This window comes from Canis lupus, chromosome 7 (genome assembly GCF_011100685.1).
Source record: "Canis lupus familiaris isolate Mischka breed German Shepherd chromosome 7, alternate assembly UU_Cfam_GSD_1.0, whole genome shotgun sequence".
NCBI lineage: Eukaryota > Metazoa > Chordata > Mammalia > Carnivora > Canidae > Canis > Canis lupus.
The window spans coordinates 52390112-52406760 of record NC_049228.1 but is presented as its reverse complement, the minus strand read 5'-3'; the positions used below and the strand labels follow the sequence as shown (position 1 = coordinate 52406760).

The window sequence follows — 16649 nt, the reverse complement described above, 5'->3', positions numbered from 1 at the left end:
ATGGGTTATGTATTAGGGTGAGAAATCAGCCCATGAAAGGAAGGTATTATGTGTGAAGTGTGATTGTAAAGCAATGTTCATGCCATAGAGTGATGGTGGATGAATCCAGAAAGCAAATGGATTTCGCCACTAACTTTGCCCCTTTCCCTTGTTCTTGACCTATATATAGCAGCAGTATGACAGGATATAGAGTTATACTAACAAAACAAAACACAACATGATGAAGACTATTTTGACCAATTGGTCCAGTCCTAGAAGCCTGGAGATGATGGCCAACCAGAAGTAAGAGTTACAAATACAAAAAGTTGGATGAGGTTTGTGGGCTTCATGGGCCTCTTTGAATCCTTTTACTAATTTAGGATCACTTATTAGCAATAGACCCAGGTTGCCTCACTATGATTAATAGCCATGGTTTATAACTATCCATCTTTGTATGGCTTGATTTGTAGGTTTATTCTTATCCCCTCAAATATATTCCACCTAAGGAAAGTTGGAAGACAAGGATCTATTTAACATGAAATAGACAAGACTAAGGAGACCAGAAAAGCTATAGTGACTATTAGCTGTCATCACATGGAGGAGATGAGAGACTGTGTTATATATATATTTAAAAAGCCTTTTTTTCTGGGGATCCCTGGGTGGCTCAGTGGTTTAGTGCTTGCCTTTGGCCCAGGGCGAGATCCTGGAGTCCCGGGATTGAGTCCCGTGTCGGGATCCCAGCATGGAGCCTGTTTCTCCCTCCTCCTGTGTCTCTGCCTCTCTCTCTCTCTCTCTCTCTCTCTACGTCTATCATAAATAAATAAATAAATCTTAAAAAAAGTCTTTTTTCTTCCAAATAAAAAACAAAACAAAACCCAGAGCACTTGGGTAAAGTTCTAAGGGCCTGTGGAAGAACTTGTACAGATCCTACCTATCTGAAAACATCTTGTGGGCTTTATTAAAAAACACATTCTCTGCCATGAATTGCTAAAGCTGAGGTTCAGTGCTGGCTTAGACGGGCTTTAGAAAGACCCTAGCATTCTAGTGGGAGGCTGGAATTTTGAAGTCTTAAGGTTTTTTTTTTTTTTTAAGATTTTATTTATTTATTCATGAGAGACACACAGAGAGAGAGGCAGAGACATAGGCAGAGGGAGAAGCAGGCTCCATGCAGGGAGCCCAATGTGAGACTCGATCCCAGAACTCAGGGATCATGACCTGAGCCAAAGGCAGACACTCAACCGCTGAGCCACCCAGGAGTCCCTGAAGTCTTAAGTTTTTTAAGTTTTAAGTTTTCCCAAGCCTCCTGAGTTTCCCATTCTAAGCATCTTCAATGTGCCTTACTTGTTCTGTATTTATGCCGGATACTGAAGTGAGCATTACAATAATCATTAAAAATTGTTATTGATTGGTAATAGGTGTTCAATGAAATTTCAGTTGAATGAATGGATATTACTCTGTATAAATAAACAAAAATTTCAAAATAAGTAATCTTCCGGTAAAACTATGTAAATCACTCCAGAATCCAGAGTTAATGACTTTGGGGTTATTCATTTTAATTGGAAGAGTCAGAATATGCTGCTTCTCTGGCTGCTGTTTATCAAGAGGGTTTTTACCTACTGAGGCACTCCTATGATTTTTTGTGAATCGATATTTGTGATGGCACTGTAAGATTGACTGAGCTCTCGTCATGCTGTCTGTTACATGTGATGGGGTTTACTCTTCAGCTGGGGATGGTGTACTGGGGTCTAATGTCCCATGGTTATATCTGCTTAAGATGGAAATAAACAATCACACTTGGAAAAATCAGGGGGAAAATCATGATATTACCAACATGGGACCTTTGAGGGCTTTCTGCTGAGAGTTAGTGGGGTACACCCAAAGCTGAGTTCATGGAAGCTGGCCTTAAGGCTGTCAGCTTTTCTCCTTTGCTTCAAAGACTCAAGGATCCATTTCATCCTCTAGGGAGGGGGTAGCCATGACAACATTTATGTTATATTGCCTGTCAGGATGAGAGGGAGCAAGAGATAAAGAAGGCTCAGGGCTACCTTGTGAAGGGACCTCATGCCTAGTTCACTCTAAGTGGGCAAGGTAATGAGTCTCCACCTCAGTCTGGAGCCTAAAGCCATAATCATATTTATAATAATACTCTGGAATGTGCTGAAGACTAAGGAAAATTGTTCTTTCATTAGTCTCTGATGTACTTAAGTTGTTCCTTGGCAAAATCTGTAATTCCCAAGTTCTCCCTGTCTCTGCTTTCAGTACCCCCAACCCCAGATTAAATACTAGGAACTCATGGGAATGTCTCTGATTGCCGTGTGGCACATAACTATTCTTCAACTGTCTGCAAAACATTTTTAGCATTTTGCTTGCATCTTTCTTTCATCCATGTCTATGGGGGCCTGTCCTCTGAGAGCTTTCTGGTTGATGACTGATGAGCATTACCTCTTCCCTGGGCCACTGCAGAGAGGGTGTCACCTCTCCCCTGGTATTTGTCTTCAAATGAGTGTTCTCTTGGGGAACCAAGGAATCTTGAAGATATACTGGAACATCCAGGGGGGGATTTCCTTTTTTGAATGAGAATTTTAACTTTAATATATAGCTTTAAAAAAAAAAAAAAATAAAAAAAAAAAATAAAATGATTGCTGCCCCTTGCTTCCAAACTAAAAAAGCCTAGTTGGCTTCTTGGCCCTGACTCTTTCCCTATCCCTCTGATTTAAAAATCCATTGGGCAGCACCATGTTTACCTAGTGACTCTGCCCCACAGCTTGGACTCAGCATTAACCCTTCCTTTCCCCATGAACCAGCCATCTGAAAAGTATTTTCTGTTTCTCTCCTTCAGTAACTGGTCCTTCCTTCCCATCCCCTATCCAGCCTACCATCCCCAGCTCACTTTTTCCCGAATCTGACCTGCCCTCCCTCCGGTGAACCATCAAGCCGATCTTGCCCTTGTTTTCTGTAAGGCTGATATGCTTGTGCCCTTCACTTCCTAGCATTTGCCCCATCTCCGCAAATGCTGCAAAGTAGACCTCTTGCTCTGTGCATCATGTCCATATGGGGTATTCCCAGGTTTGACTCCATGTTTCCAACTTCATTTTCCATTTCTCTTCTATACACATACAATTGCATATGCATTATACAAACACACACTTGCACATACACAGACATCTATGCATACACATGTACATAAACACAAGTACATTACCATACAGTTGCACACACATGCACCTAGACACACATATACCACAGATATAAACTTACTCTCGCATATCTATTCTTGAACCATACACTTTATACTTACCAATTGTCTCCTGAAATACCTCTTTTTTTTTCCTGAAATACCTCTTATCCCCATTTCCAGTAGAACAACCATAGAAGTCCAGTTTAGATGTTACCTACTTCATAAAGCCTCCACTGATTCTCTTCCAATATGATGCTATCCCATTTCCTAATAAGGGAAGGATGAGGAGGGGTGGGTTACTGTCAATTGGATATTTGCTTAAAAACAGCATATTTAGCATACATCTTAAAATTATTTTTTGCAATAGTCCAAGCCAATACTACTGTCATCATTTTGCAGATAAGCGAATAGACTCTAAGCCATTGGGTTGATTTCTTGTTCTCTTTCTCTTAAACATCACTCAGCTTGTAAATCACAGAGGAGGAGTTAGAATCTTGTATGTTTGTTTGTTTTTAACTCAAATCTCCACTTTTCTCCTTTTCCATGGGTCCTTGCTAAAGCCCTTTGAAAGATTTGTAATGCAGTATTTTTGTCTTTCTAATTAAATATGTCCTTTCTCTGTGTCTTATCTCCTTTGGATCTCTCAGTGTGTAAGGTCAATGACTTGCCCATAGCATATACTTATGAATCTCTGCTCTTGAGAAGTAACTGAAGTTCACACAGCATTTCATTGTGATTCTATGTTTAGCTCTATGTTGAGCTAAAATATGGGTCTTTCCAGCCTATTCCAAGGATTGTCCTGGGGATGACTTAAAATTTTCTGAGATGGGAACATGGAAGCATTTTATAAACTGCAAAGCATGATACACACTTTGTTCAATAGACATTTATTAGACATCTAATATTGACAGAGGCACCAAAGGAGACGTGAGCTCTGATGTCAAAGAGATTACATTCCAGGAAGAATCAGATATGTAAATAATCTCAATATACTGTGAAACATATGACCACTAAAATATGACCACACTACAAATGCTAGTGAATGGTAAAGGGTAATCAGGGAAGGTGTGTCTGGTGCTGGAGGATGGACAACATTGACAGAACCTTGGAGGATAAGAAGGGGAACAATTCCTGGCAATGGGGTCAGCAGAAGCAAGCACAGGAAAGATTATTACTTACTGAAGGCATAAATAAATTAATTCCTGGAAGGACTCTGCCTCCATGCAAGGTGATAACTAAAATGACCCACATAGACCATTCTGATGATTTTCAAGATCCATCTAGGAGCCATCTTCTCCCAAATCTTTCTCTTGACTTTGCTCCACCAAATAGAACTTTTTATATAGAACTTTTGGCACTCACTGTACAAATGTTTTCATTTTCTTTAAATGAGTTAACAATGATAAAGAAGTATGATTTGTTATGATTTACACAACTTTGCAAGGTGGATATTACCATTTACATTGTAGAGACCTGAACCACTGAGGCCCAGAATGATTAAATAACTGCTTCAAAATCAGACAGCCAAATAGTGTTACATTCAGACCTACACATTCAGCAAGGAATATGATCTCTGCCTTGTGAGCTGATGCAGGGGACCTAGCAGGAGCTTCAGGGTCAATAGGAAAAGTGGAGGGGTGGCTCAAATAGTTCTTGTTTTATGATAATGACCTATGTGGTCAGTAGAAAGGTGAGATAGTTATAAAGAGGACTAGCCAGTGTCATTTCTTTCTCCTCAAGGTAATGGTTTCTGAAATCAGAAAGGGGACTTTATTCACCTTCAAACTTTTGAGTTCCCCCTGGAAGCCTCAACACCCTTCCCCAGTTCCAATTATTGCACAGTTTTCAACACAATAAAGCTTGACTTTGGGCTTAAGTATGAGACAAAGGCATGGATTTGTGTCTGACTCTTCTTAACCTCAATTGGGCCTGGCATAGTGTTGTCACATACCAGAGGGCCAATTAAAATTTGAAGAGTGGATGGATGGATGAATACATGAATGAACTTTAGGTCTTAGTAGCACAAGTGATTTTCTTGAATGCGCCTCTGTATCTACAGCTACCTCCTCCACAGCCCAGAATGCATCCAGTATAACCATGACTTTCAACTTCCTGATCAAAACTTACCACCTCGAGAAAAGCTTCCCTAATCAGCCTACAGTTTTTCTTACCTGTTCAGTCGCATTTCTTACCATTGTTTGCCTGGAACTTTTACTTTCTTCTCTACCTTCTTTCTGTTCCCTTTAAACACTTTGCTCCAGTCTTACTGAATTACTGCAAACCTTCCATGAGCCTTTTGGGGTGCTCTTTCTTTGGGCTGGAACACTCTGCTCTCTTTCTCTCTCCTTTTCACCAGTTAAGTCCTTTTCTCTCTTTAGATCTCAATCTAGAAGCCTTCCCTGATGCTTTTGTCCCAAGTTTGAGTTACATGGTCCTTACTTGAACTCTCAGGACTCATAGACTTCTTTGCCCCTAGTTGCTTACTTGCACTTCCATTCCCCCCATCCAACTGAAGGCACCTTCAGAGCAGAGAACTTACTTTGTGGTCTCAGTAACCAGGGCAACACACTCAGTATTCAACATATAGCTATTAAAGTAACGAATGAATGGATGGCTGGTTGGATGACTACAACTAAACTGTTTATGTGTGAGTGTGGGTGCCACTGCATTTGGGTGACGGCTTCTCATAGAAATGCTGCTCTCAAGACATGAAATTGACTAAGAAGATATGAAAGATGCTTATGAGGCTTCTATGTAATTTTAATGGGCCTTTTATGTATCCTACTTCATTAATAAACCAAAGAATGGAGTACTCCAACATCTTTTATCTCCCATCTGTATTCAAATTCAACAGAAATTTCCCCCAATAAAATTTGAGAGTAAATTAATGATTTTCATTTTCTCAGAAAATTCATTTTTCCCTGAATGGATAGATTGCTGACCCAACACATAAGTGTGATTTCCTGCTTAATAATGGGTACTGGCTGATATGGTAAACTGTAAAATGATCTTTGGTCTTATGAATCTGTGGGCTTTGGGTTCAGTGGGGTTATCCTTTCTGTAGGGGCAGATGTGGGGGTCATGATGCAGGTGCTCCTGCTCTGAGGTCACTGCTCCTGTGGCCCAGTCAGTTCTTGTTGGCTTGACATTCTTGGTCAGCCTGTGTGTGTGGGCTCAGCTTGACCTGTTGTTTGACTATTCTTTTTGCTGTCTTTTGGCTGTGGGTATCTCAGTCTGGCTACATAGGAAACTGGCTTTGGGGACTTTCCAGTAAGCATTTGAATATCTGTGATAGCCAATAGGTTTAACAAATGTGCTTCTGGAAAACACAGAGAAAAGGGTAAAGTAGGTTGGGGAGTGGGCTGGCCACAGAAACCTGTGAGGGAAGGGCAAGTGAGAGGGTTGCCTGCCTGGGTACTCCGGAGAACATACCAGAGAGTGCTTTCCTCGTATAGGATGTGTGAATTTGTGAGAGGCCCACAGGGAAATGCAACAAAGCCCAGGGCTCTGGAGGCAGCCTGTGGTGAGAAGGGGAACCCTAGCAGAGGCATTGGAGTAGACCAGGAACCTCTCCAGATGTTGCAGTGTCCTCATTCTGCCCTGAGTTTGGAGCTGCTTTCAGTGAGGTGGGGTTCAGGCAGAGGGATGGGAACTATGCCCAACAGGGCTATACAAACCAAACCATTTATGGGCAGAATTTCACTGTGGTTAACACCTAGAAATTAGCAAATGCTGTCCATAGGCCAGTTATATACAAGTTCTAGCAGGAAAAAAGTGACACTAGTTATAAGGTCTATTTCTAGAAGGGTAGGAGGATATAGGGAAGCCACATAGGATAGTGCAGTATTCTGTGGGCTAGTGATAGTCAGGGGGCTAACTATTCTTGACCTGAAGGAGCAGAAGTGGAGAGCAATCACTAGACTCTGAAAAAAGAGAGTTGTGTGGAGGGGGCATGTTGACAGCTGCTTTGACCTTTGGTTGAGGGATGATGCATGCAGCCTGGGGTCACCATGGAAGGAAGGAGCCAGAAAAATAAATACCTCTCAGATCTCTGTCCCATGTGTGCCATTGGCCAGACCCACTCAGAAGCCAGAGGGCAAGGGATCCCAATACTACAGTTAATGCAGGTCAATCTCTTGGGATGCAGACCAAGAAAGATAGAAGGATGCAGTGTGGATTTGGAGGGGAAATGGGAAATAGTCTACATGCGTGTACTATCTCATTTAATCCCCACAGTAATTCCACTAGGAGGGCAGTATTTGCCCATTATACTGGTAAAGAAGCTTGCACAGAAAGGTTAAATGACTTGCCCAAATATAGACAGTACATGGTAGAACCAGGCTTTGAACACAGGTAGCCTTTGTCTGGGGTCTGACAAGTTATCACAAATTTAAGAAATCAGCTATTGAATGTATTCCTTTGGTGGTGGGGGACGACAAAATGTTTTCTTTTTTTAAAAAAATTCTGAATAATCAGTTTTTGAACATGTCAGACTCATCTCAGGTTTGGGTTTGCCTTTACCTGGACCTGGCTCTCTAGGAGCTGGAGGTAGCAGATATGAGTGCAGAACAACTCTCTTGATTTAGAATCCTGATGGGAATTGGGGTTCTGCACTGCTTGAGATGAGGCACTTGGGAAGAAGAGGTACCATCAATGAGGATCAAGTGTAGCAAAGAGAACTGACAATCATGCCCTAAGTGTCCCTAATTTTGTAGTTCATTGATCGGAGGTAACTGGTTATAGTGGATTCTACTATGCATGGATATTTTCCCTTCTGGACTGGTAGACAGATTTCTAAGATGACAATGAAGATTCCCAGGCACTGGTATACACACACCTTTCCCTAAGTATGTCCTGAAGGCAGACTGCACATGATTAACTAATAGAGTACTAAAGTCTTGAGACAGTTTCCTCCATCTGAGGGGTCACCCCAACTTTAGAGCTGCCTATGGAATGGTCTGGAGTCCCTGTTAATCACACTTTAACTTTTCTCTCTACCCAGTCCTGCCTCCCTCACTCTCTTACAGATGGTTTTCCTGAGAATACGTCCCAGTAAGCTTTGCATGCAAATCCCCATTGAGATTCTTTCTGCATGGAACCAGATTTAAGGCAATGCACTAGATGAATGTGGAATGGGGGTGGAGGAGCAAGAGGATTCTTGTCTGATAGGAGGCCAGCTGGGGAGAACAGACTCCTCTAAGGAGCCATAAAATAATAATGTGAAGTACCACGTGGTAAAGGGTTGGCATTTGTAGTCCAGACTTAGAGGGACCATGTATTTCAGTTATCACAACAAAGACTCTGTTTATATCTATTACCCTGGTGGTTTTAATTAATAAGTACCCATTTGACTCTCAAAAGTACAAATTATATGGCCAGTGTTCCCAGATTCCATGGGATTTGGGGAATGCAGAGGAAAGAAGAGCCAGTTTGGGGAGGGGTGGGCTGAAGATAAGGTAGACTCTGAGCTAGACTTTGAGGGATAAGCAGGAATTTTGTTATATGGAAGTTGCCAGGTATCCTTGTATATAGAAAAAGTAGAAAAGCATGGACAGAGAAGGAGGGCCAGGAACACATATGTGTGCAGAGGAAATGGGGAGCAGCAGCAACAGCAGCAGGAGGAGGAGGAGGCTTTCAGAGTTGGAATGACATAAGGAGCTTGTTAATGGGTGTCATTTTATGAATATATAAAACAAGGAAATCAGTGCACATTGGTCATAGAGGAGATGAGTGCCCACATACAGAATCATGCGACATTTCCTCATATGTCTTGGGGAAAATCAAAAGGAGAAAGGGAACAGATGGCTTGCCTCCCACTGTCTGAGACCAGACCATTTTGCTTATTTGGGCAGCACTATTCTTTTGTCTCTAACCCAGTTTGCTTGTTTGTCCTGTGAAGATGCCTTTGTGGATCGATGATGAAAATCATGATGTTGATGGTAATGACCATCCCTTACTTTTGCAGCCTTTGAAATGCTTTCAAACTTGTTTCACACACATTATTTCATTTCATGTGATCCACGATTCTCTTTTGTCTGCATCACTGTTCTATGTAAAAGGTAAGGCAGGTATTAGTTTTTCTGATTCCACTGAAGAGTTAAAGTCATTGGTTGAAAGAATTCTCAAGGGTAACAGTTGTGGGACTCAAATGACAACATGGATATGGTGGCTCCTACAACAATGGTCATTCACACATTATGAGGAAATAATGGTGGATCTTTGCCCATGGGTGGCCTGAAAAACCCATCACTGCATTGATTCTTTCTTTGGCTTCCCTTCCTGGATTTTGGGTGCTCGTTATACCCTCTGTTGAATGGCATCCCCACTCTGATAGATCCATGCAATAGAGGAGTGAAATTACCCTGAAAGATTTCTACAGAGGTGCATAGATGTTGTAGCTCTTCTAAGAAAATAGCATTATTTCATTCTAGTTTGGATTGGAATATCAAAAGAAGAATAGTTTTATTTACTGCATGCTATACACTTTACCTCCGATCTTGACCACAGCCCTGCAAAGGAAGGAGAGTGAAGCTTCTATGAAGAAACTGAAGTTAGAATATTGCAATCCCTCACCGAAGGCCACAGATGGTATTGGTCAAGGTAGGGATTGAACCTGACTCTCTCTGCCTGTGTCCACATTCAACACCTTTTCTGCTGAGCCACTTGGGCTTTCTGGACTCTAGTGGTTTCAGTGGGAGTGAAGGGAAGGACCCCCTGGAGCTGTTTTGCAGGCACAGGGTTCTTTGAGAATGTGGTATTTTAGTTATAGACTTTCTCCTTGGAAACATGCATATTTATCCAGTTTTTTGTATGAAATTTCAAGTGACCAGTGGACTGCCAAAGCTGCTCTATGGTCTCCAGGTCAGGAACTCCTGCCATAGGGGAGGATAAAATTCAGGAAAACAGTAGTTGGAGACTTTCAGTAGCTCATGTGGCCTCCCAGAGCTTCTCATTTTTAAGCTGTCAGGGCTTAAAGGGTTTGGGTCTTTGCCTTAATAAAATAAGTTATTACCTCAAAGTCTATTAAAGCAGCAGGAAAGAAGGTGAGCCAGCTGCTGGGCAGAGTGGCAATCCACTATTCTCTTCAGCAAACTCAAGCTCCAGAGAAGTCTCAATTGGGGGCACTAAAGTTTTGTTATTTCAGAGTATGAAATTTTGGGCAATAATGAGGCTTGTACATTTTCTATGACTCATGCACACTCCCTCCCTCTCCTCTTTAGACTGACTGTCTGAAAGCAGTCAATGTAGAGTCCAGTTTTCCTGGATCAGGCTTTTGTCCCAAGGCTGTGTCAAGATGATGAAATACATAAAATCGAGAAACAGTGGAGAGGGCTTTTTAGGACATCTTAAAACTGACTCGGATCAATTTTTAAGATGGCCAGAAAAAAAACTATATCTGACTATTAAGAATCTCCTCACATCCAATCACAGTTCCAAGATCAGATTTTAAAAGACTTAGATGCATATTTAAATATTTATTTAGATTAAATATTTAAATATTTAGATATTTCTTTGGGGACTCCCTACTACTTCTTTCTCCAGGAGTATGGCCATATCTGATATCATCCCAGCCTTCATATCCCATTGTATCTCCTGCTACTTCTGGATAAAGATCCTTGGTCCCATTTAGGTCTGTTTTCTTGCTCAGCCTCTGAGAATGTCACCCTCCATCCATCTAGAACTCCCCAGCCCCTTCCGCCAACCCCCCCCGCCTCACACACTGGCTGCCACTTCCAGCCTTATGAATTTTGAAGCAGGAAAGGCCTGGGCAATCTGTAGATCTGGTGTGCCTCCTGCTTTCCACCTCACTGAACCTCATTTACAACACAGGGTTGTATGTTGTATTATATGATATAAATTAAATGAGATAATAAATGTAAAACAAATGGCATTTATAGCTACTCTCAGCTTCCTTCCCCAAGGCCAGAGCAAGTACTGCTTCCTTTAGAAGGTCCCCTGGAAGCTTAACCCAGGATTATATTCCTTTCTTACTCTTGGTTTGCTTGGACTGCCAATGTATTTTTTCACAGTTTTGGAGGTTGGAAGGCCCAGATCAAGGTGCAGCAGAGTTGATTTCTGGTAAAGGCTCTTTTCCTGCTTTGCAGATGGCCACCTTCTCACTGTGTCCTCACACGGCCTTTTCTTAATGCATGCACATGGAGAGAGGAGAGAGAGAAAGAAAGAGCTCTTTGGTGTCTTTTTTTATTATTATTTAGATAATGACACTAATACATCAGGGCCCCACTCTTATCACTTCTTGAACCTCAACCACCCTACTCCAAATACAAACATGCTAGGGATTAGTTAGGGCTTCACCATATGAATTTTAGAGGGGTACACATACAATCTAGTCCATAACACCCTCCAGTGTAGAACCTCCTTGATACTTATAACAAACACTCTCTCATTTTATGTAATGATTGATTATTAAATATTTATTTAAATTCCAGTGTATACATTTCAGGTATACAGTATAGTGATTCAACACTTCATTCAAAACTCAGTGCTTATCACAACCCTCCTGAATCCCCATTACCTGCTTCCCCCATTCCCCACCTCCCTTTTGGTAACCATCAGTTTGTTCTCTGTCATTGAGAGTCTGTTTCTTGGTTTGCTTCTCTCTATTTCCCCTTTGCTGATATGTTTCTTAAATTGAGTGAAATCATTTGGTATTTATCTTTCTCTGATTTGTTTTACTTAGCTACTCTAGCTCCATCAACATCACTGTAAATGGCGAGTCATTATTTTTTATGGCTGAGTAATATTCCATCCTATATATATATATATATATATAATATGATAACCCCTTTATCAGATATGTCATTTGCAAATATCTTTTCCCATTTCATAGGTTACCCTTTAGCTTTGTTAATTGTTTCCTTTTCTGTGCAGAAGCTTTTTATTTTGATGTAGTCCCAAGAGTTTATTTTTGCTTTTGTTTCCCTTGCCTCAGGGAACATATTTATGAAGAAGTTGCTATGGTCGATGTCAAAGAAGTTACTGCCTGTGTTCTTCTCTAGAATTTTAATGATTTCCTCTCTCACATTTAGGTCTTTAATCCATTTTGAATTTATTTTTGTGTATGATGTAAAAAAGTGGTCCAGTTTCATTCTTTTGCATGTTGCTGTCTGATTTTCCCCACACCATTTGTTGAAGAGGCTTTTTTTTTTTCCATATTGGATATTCTTTCCTGCTTTGTGGAAGACTAATTGGCCGTATAGCTGTGAGTTCATTTCTGGGTTTTCTATTCTGTTCTATTGATCTGTGTGTCTGTTTTTATGTCAGTACCATACTATTTTGATCACTACAGCTTTGTAATGTAACTTGAAATTTTGCATTGTGATGCCTCTAGATTTGCTTTTCTTTTTCAAGGTTGCTTTGGCTATTTGGATCTTTTGTGGTTCCATGCAAATTTTAGGATTGTTTTTTCTAGCTATGTAAACACGCTTATGTTTTAATATTTAAACATTTTTCATTGCCTGCCTGCATGAAATGTGTATTTCCAGCTAAGACAGCAAGCCTCTGAAGATAGAGACTTTTTTTCCTTCTTACGTATGACTGGCATGCAATAGGGCACTTCTTAGAGTTAATAAATACTAGTTAATGAACTGGCTGTCTGCTTTGCTGGCATGAAGCCAACTAATTTGACTTTTGTTTTATGAAACTGCAGTGATGCATTGAGTGGATGTATTATTCAGGATGGGCTAGATTATGCATTACTAACAAATAATCCCCAAATCTCAGTGACTTGATACAGAAAAATGTCCTTTTTCTTCATACTATGTACCCATCCTGGAACACTGGGTGAGGAGGACTTATTCATGATAGCCACCCAGGAGCCCAGGCAGACAACAACTCGAACACTGCTGGCTGCTGTGCCAGAGAGAGGAGAGAGCATTGTGGGGTCCAGCATCAGTAATAAAATGCTCACTGGCCACAGTTCATTCATTAATCAGAATTAGTTATAGAACTAGAACCCCATCCAACTCCAGGGGCAGGGCAGGAAGTGCAATCCTACCATGCGTCTAGAACATGGAGAGCCGCAATTACTTGGTGAATGTCCCTAATGACCACCACAGTGGAGAAACAGATGTTCAGGTTTCTAGGAAGCAGAACAGTTGACAATCATTTCATAATATTTATCTTGTATGCCACCGGGAGACTGGCTGCTACTTTCTTCTCCTTTTCCATGCAGAATCAGCCAAGAAGATTCACACCCTCTGTAAAGCCTGGATTGCTAGCTCAGAGTTGCAGTTTGTTGCAATTAAAGGGAACTTTACTTTCCATCTAATCCAGGAACTTGCCCAATGACCCTAACAGATCCTAGGAGTGATTCCTTTGAAATGTCTCCAGAGAGGGCTGTAGGAAGGGCTCTGGTCAGAGTAGGAGAGACCCCAGCTTTGTTTCCTCTCTGCCTGATTTAACATGTGTTGCTTCTTTGTTTTAGATATATCTTTGAAAACATAAATGGTGCTAAAGGAAGAAATTGACACCCATAAATGTGGTCCAACCACTTAGGACATAGATGATTCTACAACATTGTTTCTAAAACCTCAAGCCAATCTTTATGGACTTAATTGATAATGTGCCTCTGTAATGACTGGCACCATGTCTGCCCTTAACTTCAGGGCACTCCCTCCTGCTCTTGATGTCTGCTACTGAGCTTGATTTCAGCTCCTTGCCTGGACAGCTGCGTGCACACACATTGGGCTGCCTCTCTCTGATAGAGCTGTGAAGCAGCCCATTATCATTGCAAACAGAGGTACCTCCTCTCTGCTTGGAGTCCAGTTCTTGTCTTGTTTGGACCAATATATTGTGCAAAGTAAACTAAGGAGGAATTAGAATATTTTTGTCTGCTGTGTCTCCAAAATCGCAGAGTCCCAAAATGCTTAAGCTCCTTTTAAAGTTGTTTTCCTTTTGTTACTTTAAAAACCCTTTCTGAGTAAGCCAAGGACTGATGAGCTGTCCCCAAACTGCTGCACTTACATGCAAATATGGGAGAGTGACAAAGACCCTGATTACAGCTTCATTTGCTTTATGCAAGATTCCAAAGCCAGTTAAAGCCACAGAAAACACAAGTAATGGACTCCAGCAAGTGATGATGGAGCCAGCAGGGCTTCCTGGCAGGCCCTCTGTGAAGTCACACTCTCCCTTCCATGGAGCAGCACTGACTCTAGGCTGGTAGAGGGGCCCTCAGTAGCTTCATGAATGTTGCACTCACACAAAACATCTTTTCTTCCTGCTGCCTGAGGTCTAAAACACTATTTCATCCCTTAGGTTTTAAGTTCAGTTCTTGTTGAAATGCCTCTCTCACCAGGAGGGCACTGTCTTCAAGTGGTCATCGTGTATGATTTCTTCAGTGAGAATGAGTGTGTGAGAGTAAGTGTCTCAGTGTAAGAAGGAGGAGTGAGTGAGGAATCTCAGGGATTGATGATCAGGGGTTGAGGCACTGGGTTGAGAATGGGTATGCTAGGCAAGATTGACTTCAAAAGTTGAAACTGGACCTCATCGTTTTAATGGAAGGATAGCAAGTAATACCAGCTTTTGTCCCAAAATCTATAGTAAACTTAATAATATTACTGAGTGAAGCCTGGCGTCTAAAGGAACAAGGGAGTACATGCACTTGGACTCTTCACCACCAAAGATGTCAGTTCATTAATTTAATTAAATACATGACCAAAACAACAGCGACACCACACATATCTTCTCTAATTAAAGTAGGCAAAACCCACAGCAAATTCTCTCGATTTATTAGATCAAATTATTCAACTCAGTCAGGAAAAGTGAAAGTCCCTGAACGGAGAAGAGTACTTCTGCTTTAAGACTAAACCAGTCCAAATATAAAAAACAGTGAAAGGGAATAAAGGGGAAAGGAGAAAAAATGAGTGGGAAATATCAGAAAGGGAGACAGAACATGAGAGACTCCTAACTCTGGGAAACGAACTAGGGGTGGTGGAAGGGGAGGTGGGCAGGGGGTGGGGGTGACTGGGTGATGGGCACTGAGGGGGGCACTTGATGGGATGAGCACTGGGTGTTATTCTATATGTTGGCAAATTGAACACCAATAAAAAATAAATTTATAAAAAAAAAAAGACTAAACCAGTCCAGTCAGGAAAATGTAAAATCTGGTTTATTAATAAGCTTAATGTCAGGAAAACAGGCAGTTAAAGGGTGGTAACAAAGAGTCTGGGGCTTAGGGCCAGATCAACAGCTCTCCAGCCCCTTGCCCACTGCCTGGCCCACAGCAAGGACTGCTGCTGTTTTTATAGGTGTGCAAGCACTATATAAATGAATGAATAAACAAGTGATTGATGGTAAGGGCAGCAGGGTGGCTCTATGACCTCCAAACACTGCAGATGCCCCTCTTGATCTTTATCCTCAGACTCTTAAGTAAGCATCTTTAGGTAAAAGTCCTAACTCTACCAGAAACAGATTTTGAAAAATGAAATTGATTTGCTACTCTGCTGCCAGAATAATGGGGCCTAGTGACAACAAACTGAGCTGGCTGCATAGGAGGGTCTCTGTGAACATATGCCAAGAGTGCAGTTTGCTTGGTATCATCCATTAAGACATCATAAGTGTCTCTTTGTCCATAACTTGTCATTGATGAACATGACCTTGTGGATTTGGAGCCCAGGTGGGTGTACTGATAACAGACAGGGGGACAGGGAGGACTGAGCCACTTCATAAAGAGATCTGGGTAAGGGGACAGAGGCCAACCGGCATAAGGACAGCATGGGCCTCAAGGAGAAGGGCCTTGAGGATCATAAACACTCTTCCTGAGGGCCTCTCGCTTTGGAGACTGGAATTCAGTGATGGGCAAACAGATGGCTTGCTCCTTCTCTGGTCCTCTCTTCCTCTGGACCATGGGGACATCTGAAGTTTTGTATTAAATTTCAACAGGAAGCTGGCCTCCCAAATATGGTATCTGCCATTCTGAGGGTCATGGGTGTTTATAGAACCCATGAGTTATCGTGTAACTGAGTGGCTGTGCCACGAGGGTTCTGGAGCAACTTCTCTGGCCTCCTGCAGCCCATGATGTGAATTAGCAACACAATTTATAATAATATATAATAAACCTTGAATTATAGCTCCAACTCCAAATTAGCTCAAGATAAATATAAAATAATGATTTCTACGATTGTCTTCTCCTTCTTCATCTCCTTCCTGCTATTATTATTAGTAGTAGTTGTAGTAGTATTTTACTGCACAGGCACTGAATATTTTTGGAATCCTGCTTACTGAGTCCTCTCATCTCTACCCTCTTCCTCAAACATAGGCTAGCCTTTTGTCCTTAAACTTATATTGCTATACAGTATGCTTTTGGAAGAAGCATATACTAGGGAAGGGGAGTTGTTCTGGCAACTATTTCTATTACACAATTGATTATACTTTTATGCCCACATCTTCACAGTGATTAGCCTCTTCTTTAGGGCTTATCTCTCACCTCAGATACCCTTATTGTACTATTTAACGTGATAAGAATTGAAGG

At 41.4% G+C, this 16649-nt stretch overlaps 1 long non-coding RNA gene across 6 annotated transcripts in view; it reads left to right on the top strand.

Annotated features, from left to right (window-relative positions):
* Positions 1–16649, top strand: part of LOC111096770 — a 331553-nt gene that overhangs the window by 242593 nt on the left and 72311 nt on the right. Inside the window, exon 3 of one of the 6 annotated variants that reach the window (XR_005362483.1) lies at positions 9665–9757. The exons of the other annotated variants lie outside the window; for them this stretch is intronic. This is a non-coding gene — a long non-coding RNA (uncharacterized LOC111096770). The remainder of the gene's footprint in view (positions 1–9664; positions 9758–16649) is intronic. 6 annotated transcript variants of the gene reach the window in all.